Source organism: Somniosus microcephalus, chromosome 11, assembly GCF_052327205.1.
Source record: "Somniosus microcephalus isolate GS21.2 chromosome 11, FLI_Smic_1.0, whole genome shotgun sequence".
NCBI lineage: Eukaryota > Metazoa > Chordata > Chondrichthyes > Squaliformes > Somniosidae > Somniosus > Somniosus microcephalus.
This window is the reverse complement of record NC_140997.1, coordinates 189,977,463-189,991,375: the sequence shown is the minus strand read 5'-3', so window position 1 is coordinate 189,991,375 and position 13,913 is coordinate 189,977,463. Positions and strand designations below refer to the sequence as shown.

The 13,913-nt window shown below is 44.4% G+C and overlaps 1 protein-coding gene across 3 annotated transcripts in view; it reads right to left on the bottom strand.

The window, feature by feature from the left end:
* Positions 1-13,913, bottom strand: part of fhit (fragile histidine triad diadenosine triphosphatase) — a 1,230,589-nt gene that overhangs the window by 319,574 nt on the left and 897,102 nt on the right. The window lies entirely within an intron of this gene.

The following is a 13,913-nucleotide window of genomic DNA, read 5'->3' as shown; positions in this document are numbered from 1 at the left end:
ACAAGGGCTGGATTTTGTTGTTTAAACAGTAGCTATCTAATGAACAATCCCTTGTATAACTAGGAAGAGCTGCTTTTGCCAATAGGGAAAATGCAATACAAATGGTGCAAAGTAATTAAAAAATGGCACTTCTGCAATGCTCAATAACTGCATCTAATAAACAGAGGTGTTCTTTTGTATCATTTGTCTATGTCTCATAGCAATAATAAGCTGATTCAATTTGCTGGTGAAGTGCATTATATAGAGCAGAACAGAAAACAAACCAAAATGGTCAAATTTCTTTTTCCATTTAATCAGGCAAGTGGAGACACCAAATGCTGGGCTAGTAGTTACTCTGCTCACCTCACACCAACCAGTGTGGTTTCAAATAAGAGCTATTTCACCGTTGCTTATCTCAACAGGACAGACTCAAAGTCAGAGTGCTGCAACAAGCAAGAGGAGTAAGTCCAGATTGGGGCAAAAGTCTTGTGATTGATTGGGCGCCAATTTCAGGATAAGGAAGGTGAAAAATGTGTAATAGCGAATCGGCTGCCTGTTTTAGACCTCGTCCGATTTTATTTTCCATTGAAGTCAAACGGGCTACCAATTCGCTATCTCCCATTTTTCGCCCTGCAATAAAGGTTTAAAATTACCCCCAAAGTTTCTGATAAACATTTTCATTCATTTAGAAACATACCATTCAGCGACATAAGCGAAATGTATCATTACATCACTAAAATAACATTAATAAAAAGATTTGACAAACCGCCTTGCATGAAAATGACGTCTCCTTAAAACACAAAACACTCAGCCAATATCTATATTTTAGCACAGCATTTAAGAGGAAGGTTCATGTATACAAGGAATGGCATCCTCCACCATATTCGAACAACAAAAGTCTCCAAAAATCAGGACAATGGTGAAAAAGACCAGGACGCAGGAGATAACTGCTCGAGAAATTTTTCAGAATGATTTATATCGATGGCACAAGGGAATTTAAGGATAGATTTTCTACCTGTCAAGCTGTTCTGTGCCAATACAAAATTGGCAAGTGAAAACCAGAAAATTGGGGATGTCCAAATTTCCAGATTCCCCAACTAAATGCACAGTGCTGAAAATGCCTACAGTGGTTTTCCATATTCTGTGCGTTAGCTTATTTTAATGGTAGGAATTATGTTTAAATGATGCTGCATGATGATCTTGTGGAGAATGTGCTGAGCACTCAGGTAATCCAATATAAAATGGATGATGAATGCCTGGAGTATTCTGGGTTTTAATGACGTTAGTTGTTAAAGCTTGACCTGTAGGGTGCTTGATAAGTGCATTGTTCACTGTCACTCTTGTCAAATTTCTGATTGCTGGATATTTTTGCTGCATTTTTGTTTGCAGAATATTTGATAGCTACAATCAAAAATCAGAAAGGGAATTCCTGTGGACATTCTTTTTTCTTCATTAGAGGTTTTTTCTTGGAGGAAGAAATGAAGGATGCAAGGCAGATTTGCTTGCACTAGAGGCTGGCTGCCACACCTGCTGTTACCCACCCAGTCACACATACACATCCAGGAACAGCTACATGGAAATGTGCAGGACAATGGTCTTTGCGGGCATAACTTCACCTGACAGAGGTGTGCCATCCAACTTGCAGACAACTTCCACCGCAGTGGCAGTGAAGGTCATGATAGCCATAAACATTTATGCCTCAGGGTCATTCCAAGCTCTCACAGGGGACATCAACATTATCGGTCAATCTGTAGTGCACAGGTGCATCAAATATCACCGAAGCATTGCTCGCCAGGTTAAACAGCTTTGTCACTTTTCCCCTGGAAACCTGGCAGCAGAATCAGAGGGCTCTGCAATTTTTCCACATCGCAAAATTCTCCAAAGTCCAGGACATTACTGATGTCCACGTAGACACCAAAACTTCTACATCCAATGCCGTGGACCTCCTGATCGGAAGGGGTTCCACTTTATCGGTGTGCAGGTGGTCAGTGATCAGTAACACAGGTCAATGCTTGCTTCGCTGATAGCAGCAATGATTGCTTAATTTTTAAGATTATCCTCAGTGCTTGGGCAATTTGAACAAGATAGCAGACTGGAAGCATGACTCCTAGGAGACTAAGGCTCCTCTGTTCAGGCCTGGCTCATGACACCAATTGTGACAGCCACAAATCCCAGCTAAATGAAGAAACAGTGAGGCACTTGCAGCCACCAGGAGAATTATTTAGGATACTATAAGTATCTTGAAGCAACACTTCAGATGGCTGGACAGATTGGGAGCATATTGCAATAATGAAAGAAAGAACTTGGAGTTATATGTTTTATCACATCCTCAAGAAGTCCCAAAGCACTAATGAAGTATTTTTGAAGTGTAGTCACTGTTATGTGGGCAAACATAGCAGTCAACTTGCACACAACAAGGTCCCACTGACAGTAAATGAGATGAATGATAAATGATTTTAATGGTATTGGTGAGGGAGGAATGTAGGCTAGGACACCAGAAGAATACACTGTTCGTCTTCAAATGGTGCCATGGGATCTTTTACATCCACCTGAGCAGGCAGGCAAAGTCTCCGTTTAACATCTCAGCTGAAAGATGAAAGTACACTCCCTTATGCTGTCCAGTGATCTGTGTGGGAACAGGCCTCTGGACAGCAATGAGGTTTATAAAACCTGGTGTAAAGTCTGGATCCATCTTGTCCCTTCCCACATGTTCCAGATAAGAAAATCTGTTGGAAGGTGGAGCCTAATTACTCCATAGCAGCAATGAGCATTTATCGGAGATACTCCCACTGCGCGATTGACCTATGTTACCGGGGCCTCGACTGCAGATAGAATCATAGAATATTCGAATCACAGAAATTTACGACGCAGAAAGAGGCCATTCGGCCCATCGTGTCTGTGCCGGCTAAAAGAGCAATCCAGCCTAATCCCACTTTACAGCTCTTGGTCCGTAGCCTGTAGGTTCTGGCACTTCAAGTGTATATCCAAGTACTTTTTAAATGCGATGAGGGTTCTGCCTCTACTATCCTTTCAGGCAGAGCGTTCCAGACTCCCACCACCCTCTGGGTGAAAAAAGTTCTCCTCAACTCCCCTTTAATCCTACTACCAATTACTTTAAATCTATGCCTCCTGGTCATTGACCTCCCTGCTAAAGGAAATAGGTCCTTCCTATCCACATCCTATCAGATGCTCCTGGAGTATCCACGTGTTCCAGGAAGGGATGAAATCCAGAAAAGTGGTCATACACGACTGGGCTCTCCACAACCGCCAATTGACCTTGCGGGGTGCTTTGCTAACATGACTGCAAAAAGCATTACTTATCAAATTGCAGCCTTTGTTTAATTGCAGTACTTGTGAGATCTAAATGTCAGCGCCCTACAGCCAAGGGATGACATGAGCTGGCCTGTCAGCCAACAGCTTCTCCATTGCTAACACAAATGCTCCTCCTGACTTGTGTTCTGGGATTCACCTAGTGCTACTTCTTCAAACTATCTCAATCCCCCAGAGTGGATATACCTGTGCTGGTGCTTGAGTGGATGCAGTGTGCTGTGAGGTGTTCGCTGTTTGTGCAGCACAGGGACCGGCAGCTGTTTCTTAGGGGATGGCTACAGAAACAGAACAACAGATGGGAGAACGCTGACTGTAAACCACTTATTCAAACAGTGTGTACATGGTTATTTGTTGTACTTCATGGGACTGTGCTGGAGTGCATTTGTTTGAACGAGTGCGAAAGGGGAGAAAGAATAATACTGTAAAATACCAAACAGCCCAGAGCTTAGGGAAGGCCTCTAACTTCGCCCTCTCCATTCCTTCTATGGTAGCCATCCTCAAGATTTGCATAATGGCCTCCTCAAAAGCATTTAAGGGCTTAAACCTGTGGGATCATCCTCTTGAACACGTTTACTCCCTTCTGTATATGCCATTTTGACCTGCAAATAAATTAGTGTTGAGACACTCGAAGTTTGAAGAGCACATACAGTGACACCCAAATACCAAACCTGCCTATTAGCGCGTCTGTGAGTAAATGAACACGCATCACGCACAGTGAATTTTTGTTGGAAGCTTGATTTGAGGGCTCACCTTAACAGATATTAAGGTAACAAAAATACCAGGTTTAAGTTGTAGTTAGAAAATTTGTCCTGTTGCAGTATAGGAATGCATGTTAAGCTACAGAAAAACTGTACAGTTGTCTGAGTGTTTTGTATGCAGCCACAGTCAAGGTTTAACAGACTGAGAGAAACTTTGTGACTTCCGTATATTACCCATCTACTTGAGGAAGGGAAATGCCTGATGGCCTTACCATGGCAGATTTTCTGATGCTGGCAAGCTTCCTTCCGATCTAACCCCCTCCTCATCTCTGTTACCTCCTCCAGCCCTACAATCCTGCAAGATCTCTGCGCTCCTCCAATTCTGGCCTCTTACCCTTCCCCAATTTTCTTTGCTCCACCATTGGTGGTCGCGCATTCAGCTGCCTAGGCCCTAAGCTCTGGAATTCCCTCCCTAAACCTCTCCACCTCTCTATTCCTTTAAGACGTTCCTTAAAACCTACCTCTTTGACCAAGCTTTTGGTCACCTGCCCTAAACCACCTGTGGCTATGCCCCTGTTCTCCTCAAATCATTTATTAAAGAAGAAAACAGTTTCATTTTTAATTTTAGCAACTGGTGTCAGAATTATCAACAATTTCTACTGCTATTAAGTGGACATCAAGAGGAGTGTTCATTTAAAATAGCCTGAAAGGTAACGCGGTAGTGTTGCGACAGTAACATGCCTTGTGTGACACAAAACTCTGCTTGTTTTTCTTTGCAGGTTACTTTTTCCACACTGATGTTGCTTGACCCATTCATTAGCAGGTGTGTGCCTGCAGGAGTGGGCGAGGCAGGCCTTCCAATCTTCCCTCCTCCTGATCACTAGTACTAGGCCCAGAAATTCCGCAGTTACCTGGTGTCAGAGGAAGAGGTTTCCAGGAGTGGGCCTTTGGCAGTGTGATGGCGTACCTGCAGCACCCTCTGTCAAAGATGTTGGAAACGACTGCAGAAGCTGGCTGATCTGATGGATTGAATTGAGATTGACATAGTTGCGATAGGCTGCGAATTTCCCAGCGGAGGCGGGATGGTGGCGTGCCGCTGCTCTGTAATCAGGATTTTCCCTTGATTGGCCTTGTTAAGCCCGCCCTGCGGGCTTCCCGGCCAATTAACAGGAAGCGGGTCTGATGACGTCATTTGATGACGCATCATCAGTCGATTTCTTTAAAGAGACCACGTCCACATGGAGTTTGACAGTTGTACTGTCAGTGTTTGACAGCACTGAGATGCTGCAAACACTGACAAGCACCGCACAAAGGTGGACGCTTGCACCCAGGCTCTCCAATGACTCCCTCCATATGTTTATGGAGGGAGTCACAGCAGGCAGGGAGGTTCTCTTCCCTTCCAAGGGCGGAAAAGACCTCCCCAGGACACTAATGCAGCCTGGTTGCACCTTGCACAGGAGGGCACAAGAAGGGATGTAGTCAGGGATCCCTGGTTGCAGTAGCACCAACCTTTCAATGATCTCAGTGGGTCACGAGACATTACTGCAAAGACACACTCAAACTCACCCTGCTGTGCCAATCAAAACATCCCCATCACTCTGCCTTCCATACCCTTCTCCTGCACATCCTTACTCACACCAACTTACCTTGCACCTCCACCCAACCCTCTCTATCTATTTTATCACTTCCCCATCTCACTAGCCACCCCTCACACTCACCCTCATCCTACTGCAAGCATACCAACTAACCAATGTCCATGTGAAGTTTCTGGTAATGTGCTGTCATACAGTGAAATCTATTTTTCCAAAATTGCCCCTTATTGGACAGATCTGAGCGCACCTTGAGAAGTGTCTTACTGAGTTCCAGTGAATGCTCAGTCATAACTTCCCCCCCCCCTCCCACCCACTATAGTGATGAGTGTGCATGGAATGGCTTGGACATTAAAGGGATGCTTCATGGTGCTGGTGTGGCATGGTGTTAACCTGGTGCATCATGTGGCAGCCAGGATTAACAGCATCAAGTGATGTAAATCTGGCCATGGTGATGCCATCGCTGGCCTCCCGGGCAGCAATGTTGTCAGGGGCTGATGCCCTGTGTCCAGTGCAGCATCAGGTGATGGCGGAGAAGGTTGGTGATGTTGTTGGTGATGTTGGTGTGCCTGGTGATGTTGGTGTTGGGCCAATTGTGGAAGGATTCGGAGGACCAAGCTCTGATTGTTTCAATGGCTCTGATGTTGCTGCAATAGATGGCAGCTGCAGGTGAGATGACAGATGCGATCTGTCAATGGTGAGAGAGGTTCTCCCAATGAGGTGGCACTGGACATACAGTTGGATCTAAAAATTTGTAAGCTAAAGAAATCTCCATATGTATTAAAAATGCAGTAACCAACATTTTCTGCGCTCTGAAACTCACCATCTGCTACATGGCATCCTTTACACCACTTCTGCAGCTGTCAGCTTATCAGAAACATCAGACCAGACTCACAACATGCCAGGGTGAGCTGGCGTGTTCCCCGAACAGTGGGTAACCTGTGGGGGAGAATGTAAAATTGCAAGGAAGCCTCAAAATACTATTATATTGGCTCTTAACAAGCTCAATTGGTGTCGGGTCAATTCTCCACTGACAGACCCGACACCTGGGAGACTCGCGTGGAGGCGGGTTGATGGCAGGTTTCCTACCCACTGTCAATCTTTGCTATTTTGACAGCGGACTCTCCTCCAAACCCGCCTTCTGAGCGCCGGCAAATCCGTGGCCATAATGTGGGGAACTATGTAAATGAATATACCATGTCAAGTGGCCCTGGAACGCCAATCCAAGTGTGTCGTTCCAGACATTTCACTTTGTTTCTAAACAAAGGGGTGCATATTGACAATTCAGCAATGACACGCAATGCTCTCCGCCAGCTGAGAAAATGTATTCAGACCAGGAAGGTCCCAGTTTGATCGCCCGTCTGTGGCAAGTTAGCCGATCGTATCTGGAGAGTAGCCGATCGTATCTGGAGAGTAGCAGCTGAAGTGCTACTGTTGATCTCAACAATCCTGGGCTAGGAAGGGGAAAACCAGCCAGGGTTCCTGCATCTGATCACTATCCAGTGACCCGTACTGACAGTGCATCTGTGTTGGATGGGGACAGATTAGGCTTAGCTGTAATGGCCACTTAGTTAATATACCAGAAGGCAACTGTCTAACCATTCCCCAGCAAAGAGTGACTGCATTTGGTAGAGAACAGAAAATAGCTGAATACACATACAAAAAAAAAACAAGCAATAACATTTGTGGTCAATTGCTCCACCCCTATAAGTTTTTTAATTTTGCTTTTTTAGTGTAAAGTAGATAATTTTTTTTGAATGAGGTATGAGAACTCATTTACAGAAGTGTGAGTTCAAAAGTATTCGTGAAGACTCATCGTGCAATACAGGAGAGTTAAAGCGCCAGACCCTTGAAACACAACTTCACTCATACTTTCATTTGCACATTCCCTTAACAGAGACCTTTGGAAAGTTTCAACATTTTCCTGATTAATCAAATATTCATAACATTTATTTTATATTTATAGCTTCCATTGCTTTGCCTTTCCCCTGTTGCAATGCAATTTATAGATACCTCAAGTACCTGACAAGTGGATCTGAAGTAAATTAACAGTGATTGGTCTCTCCCAACTAATCAGTCTGTGCTCACTTTAATAGACTGGTAATATTTTAAGCCCACTGCGATGCAATAAATAGGAGCACTTATTCACAAGGTGATTTATGACCCCCAAAATAACTTACCATTAGTTACAGACATTTGCATAATCACAGCATTAACACCTATTCTCATCATTAGTGCTATCAGCTCTGGCGGATGCAATTTTTTGTACCCGAGTATTTAATGCACAGTTGTTAAAGTTGGGAGATAAGATAGATGCCTAGAAATTGGATCAGGCTAAGCCCCTTTTACAGGCATAAATCAGGTACCTAAGAGTCCAATATGGCAGGTGGCATGCACACGCTCATTCCGAACCAGAAGTTCGCCGCAGGCCATATTGGTTATAATTCTTCCGTATACATCCTGGGCGCGTGCCTGAAACAGGCGTTAGGCCCCCTATTTTCATATGCAAAGGACCTAACACTTGTTTAGGGTCCCCTTTGCAAAATTCTACTGTGGCAACCAAACTAGCGGTGTTTAAAGGGGCGACGAGAGGCTGCCACCAGAGAGGTAAGTTTCAAATTTTGTTACATACCCAGGAGGAGCACTTTTGCTTCTCCTGGCTCCACAAGAAATCACCCTCCTCCTGATTACCAACCCTACCCGCCCCTCCGACCCCCCCCCCCCCCCCCCCCACCACCCTCCGCAGTCTCTTAAGGATTTTTCTGCCATCAGAACTGAGGAGCTGCCTCTGGGGCCATGACTGGCTCTCTGGTAATAAGCAAATGAGGCTGGCAGACCAATGTCCTGTGCCGGCCTCATTAGGTGCGTGCAGCACTGCAATCGCACCCCAATGTGGGCACGATTCAATTTCTCGGCCAAGATGTCTTGGGTGTGAAAATGCAGAAACATTCAGAAATTGTTTTCCCATATCATTGAATTTCCTGTAGCATAAACATGGTGTGCTATCCAGTACCTCAGGTAATGGCACTCAGGTTGGCTCATACAATTAAACAGGTTGGCCAAAACTCCAAGTTATAACCAATAAAACAGATCAGAAGTCCAACACTCAGTGGATAAAACTTTCCCCCGTACCTCAAACAAAATGATTTCAAAATTAGTAAGCAAATTGGAGAAGTGCAAAGATTTTTTTTAAATGCCCTGGTTGGGATTTGTTTGTCTTGTTTTGAGATAGTTTATTCTTTTTGAAGTATTTTCTTCCATTTTCTGCCTCTTCTTGTGCCATACATCATGGCTGGTGGACAAGACAAGTTGCCAACAATATTGTTCTGTAGTCAGCTGCACAGGAACAGCCCTTGCAGCTCCCTCAGTTTAATTGTGGGTAGCACTTGACCTCCACTTAGCATGATGGCACAACTGGGGCTGGATTTTCCCGGGTTCCACCCGCACGGTGAGGAGGGACCAGGGAGGTGGCGGGAAACCTGGAAGTTTGGGTTTCCCAGTACGCAGTGGAGTCCTAACTTTGATTGAGTCCTAACATGGTTGACAGGCTGACTTCCAGTCATGTGGGGATCGCAGACCAGGAGGCCACAGAACGAGGTAAGTGCTGGGCCCGGTGGGGGTGCGGGGTCCAATTCAGGTCCTGGGGGGGCTGGTGCAGGCCGCTGGTGGCGGAGCTTGGGGGGCTGGGATGAAGCACTCCTGCTCCTCCCGGTCCACAAGGATTGCTCCCCGAGGCTGAGGCCGCCTCGTTGCAACCACCGGGAATCCCGAGCATCGGGATCCCCGGCCGCCTGCAGGAAAACCTGCAAAGCAGGTTAAAGTAGAAGCTTCAGGCCTCATTATCATATTTAAATTGCCAACCTGCCCAACATTCGACAAGGTGCCACATAAAAGGTTACTGCATAAGATAAGAGCTCATGGTGTTGGGGGTAATATATTACCATGGATAGAGGATTGGCTAACTAACAGAAAACAGAGAGTCGGGATAAATGGGTCATTTTCAGGATGGCAATCTGTAACTACTGGGGTGCCACAGGGATCAGTGCTGGGGCCTCAACTATTTACAATCTATATTAATGACTTGGATGAAGGGACCGAGTGTACTGTTGCCAAATTTGCTGCTGATACAAAGATAGGTGGGAAAGCAAGTGGTGGATAGGACATAACGAGTCTGCAAAGGGATATAGATAGGTTAAGTGAGTGGGCAAGAATTTGGCAGATAGAGGGAAAATGTGAAGTTATCCACTTTGGTAAAGAATTCCAAGATTCACGACCCTCAGAGAAGAAATCCCTCCTCATCTCCATCTTAAATGGGTGATCCCTTATTCTGAGACTATGCCCCCTAGTTCTAGATTCCCCCACGAGGGGAAACATCCTCTCTGCATCTACCCTGTCGAGCCCCCTCAGAATCTTATATGTTTCAATAAGATCACCTCTCATTATTCTAAACCCCAATGAGTATAGGCCCAACCTGCTCAACCTTTCCTCATAAGACAACCCTTCCATCCCAGAAATCAACCTAGTGAACCTTTTCTGAACTGCCTCCAATGCAAGTATATCTCTCCTTAAATAAGGGGACCAAAACTGTATGCAGTACTCTCTAGGTGTGGTCTCACCAGCACCCTGTACAGCTGTAGCAAGACTTCCCTACTTTTATACTCTATCCCCCTTGAAATAAAGGCCAACATTCCATTTGCCTTCCTAATTATTTGCTGCACCTGCATGTTAACTTTTTGTGTTTCATGTAGGAAGACACTCTCGTTACCGTTGCAATCTGTAGTCTTTCTCCATTTAAATAATTTTTTTTTCCCGATTCTTCCTACCAAAGTGGATAACTTCACATTTTCCCTCTAAATGCCCTGCTACTACTTCCTTAATAATGGATTTGAGCATTTTGCCAATGACAGATGTTAGGCTAACTGGGCTATAGTTTCCTGCTTTCTGTCTCCTTTTTTTGAATAAGGGCGTTACATTTGAGGTTTTCCAATCTGCTGGGACTCTTCAAGAATCAAGGGAATTTTGGAAGATTACAACCAATGCATCCACTATCTCTATAGCCACTTCTTTTAAGACCCTAAGATGCAGGCCATCAGGTCCAGGGGACTTCTCAGCCTTTAGACCCATAAGTTTGCCTAGTGATTTTTCTCTAGTGACGGTGATTGTTTTAAGTTCGTCCGTCCCTTTTGTCCCCTGATTTTCTACTATTACTGGGGTGTTTTTAGTGTCCTCTACTGTGAAGACAGATACAAAATATTTGTTCAATGCCTCCGCCATTTCCTTGTTCCCCATTATTATTTCCCTAGTCTCGTCCTCTAAGGGACCAATGTTTACCTTAGCTACTCTCTTCCTTTTTATATACTTGTAGAAGCTCTTACTGTCAGTTTTTATATTTCTTGCTAGTTTATTCTCATAAGCTATTTTCTCCCTCTATTATTTTTTAGTCGTCCTTTGCTGGTTTCTAACATGTTCCCAATCTTCTGGCCTACCACTAATCTTTGCAACATTGTATGCCTTTTCTTTCAATTTGATACCATCCTTAACTTCCTTGGTTAGCCATAGTTGGTTCATCCTTCTCTTGAGTCTTTCTTTCTCGCCAAAATATATCTTTGTTGAGGGTTATGAAATATCTCTTTAAATGTCTGTCACTGCTTTTCTACCGTCTTACCTTCTAATCTATTTTCCCAATCCACTTTAGCCAACTCTCTCCTCATACCTTTGCAATTGTCTTTATTTAAGTTTAAAACTCTAGTTTCAGACCCAAGTTTCTTACCTTCAAACTGAATATGGAATTCTATCATGTTATGATCACTCTTCCCTAGAGGATCATTCCCTATGAGATCATTAATTAATCCTGTTTCATTACAAATTACCAGATCTAAAATAGCCTGTTCCCTGGTCTGTTCCACAACGTTCCAAGAAAGCGTCCCGAAAACACTCTGTGAACTCGTCCTCAAGGCTGCTTTTGCCAATTTGATTTGTCTAATCCATATGAAGATTAAGATCGCCCTCGATTATTGCAGTACGTTTCTTACAAGCCCCCATTATTTCTTGATTTATACTCTGTCCTATAGTGTAGCTACTGTTAGGGGGCCTATAGACTACTTCCACCAGTGCCTTCTTTCCCTTACTATTTCTTACCTCCACCCAAATTGATTCTACATCTGGAATTTCCGAGCCAAGATCATTTCTCACTACTGTACTGGTCTCTTCCTTTATTAACAGAGATACCCCACCTCCTTTTCCTTTCTGTCTATCGTTCTGAAATGTCAAATTCCCTTGAATATTCAGTTCCCAGCCTTGGTCACATTGCAACCACGTCTATGTGATGGCTGTTCGATCATACCCATTTATTTCCATTTGTGCCATCAATTCATCTATCTTGTTATGAATGCTGCGTGCATTCAGATAAAGAGCCTTTAATTTTGTCTTTTTATCATTTTTCCCTACCTTATTTACTGGTGCACTCTTATGTCTGTACGCTCTGTCCCTTCCTGTCACACTCTGGTTTTCATTGCACATATCGCTGCCCTGCACTATTGACCTGTCCTTTCTCTTTAACTTTCTAAATTTCCCCTTGCTTGAACCCTCCCCCGCCTCCCCCCCACCCACTATTTAGTTTAAAGCCCTACCTACAGCCCTAATTATTCGATTCGCCAGGACATTGGTCCCAGCATGGTTCAAGTGAAGGCCGTCCTAACGGAACAGCTCCCTCTTTCCCCAGTACTGGTGCCAGTGCCCCATGAATCGAAACCCATTTCTCCCACACCAATCCTTGAGCCATGCATTCAACTCTCTGATCTTATTGACTCTATGCCAATTTGCTCGTGGCTCAGGTAGTAATCCAGAGATTATTACTTTTGTAGTTCTGCTTTTTAATTTAGACCCTAGTTGCTCATAGTCCCTCAGCAGAACCTCTTTCTTAGTCTTACCTATGTCATTGGTACCTATGTGGACCACGACAACTGGATCCTTCCCTTCCCACTCCAAGTTCCTCTCCAGCCCCGAGGAGATGTCCTTAACCCTGGCACCAGGCAGGCAACATAGCCTTCGGGACTCACGCTCTTGGCTGCAGAGAACAGTATCTATCCCCCTAGCTATACTGTCTCCTACAACTACGACATTCCTTTTTACACCCGCCACTTGAATGGGCCCCTGTACCACGGTGCCGTGGTCAGTCTGCTCATCCTCCCTGCAGTCCCTGCTCTCGTCCACACAGGTTGCAAGAACCTCGTAACTGTTGGATAAGTGCAAGGGCTGAGGCTCCCTCCAATGCTACCTCCTGGATCCCCATACCTGCCTCACTCGCACACACCTATCATATCAAAATGGGCCAAATCTAAAGTATTTAACCTAAAGGTGTGACTGCCTCCTGGAACAAAGTGTCCAGGTAAATTTCTCCCTCCCTGATGAACCACAACGTCTGCAGCTCGGACTCCAGCCCATCAACTCTGAGCTGAAGTTCCTTGAGCTGCAGACACTTACTGCAGATGTGGTCGCCCTGGATCTCACTGGTGTCCACCAGCTCCCACATGCTACAGCTGCAACACATCACCTACCTTGCCATCTCTACTGTATTTTATTTAATTAATTACGTCAATATCAATCAATTGTCTATTTATAGTTTTTAATCTAGGTAAACTAGGTAATAACCTTGTTTAATTTATTAAAGTTATTCAAATAAGTTTAGTTAGTTATAAATTTAGTTATATGCTATAGGTCTTTACTGTAACTTAGCCCTCAGTCCGAAGAGAAAAGAAATACTCACCGCCAATCACCTACCTGCTTACCTGTGACGTCACCCTTTGATTTTTTTTGTTATTGAATTGGAGCCTCGCTGCTCCTCCCCCACTGGTTCTGCTCTCAGGCCTCCTCTCGCCGCGCTCTTTATTCTGCTCCCACTGCCGCTCCGGTTCCGCCGGCTCTGCTCACAATGCACATTCCAGTCAGATTTTCAGAATCTTCAGTATTTTGTTCTTTGTGACATCTTTCAATCAGCTCTGGACTGACTTTAAGAAGCATTATTGTCATGTCAGAAAACTATTCTGGCATAACAGCTGGGGAGTAACCTATTCCAAAGTCCCATGGTTTCTGAAATCCTGCCTCTAACATGGCTCACAGTGGCAGATTGAGTCGAAGATTGCCATATTCATTTTGTACTGCAATTAGTCCACAGTCAATGTGACAGGAGTGAGAAACTGACTGCGAACATTAAAAACATTATTATTTCCAAAAGTAGGTTAATGTTTTGAGGTTCTAGTGTAAAAAAACTGTTATTTTTTGATAATATCCGATCATTTATCCACCAGGGAAAATTAAG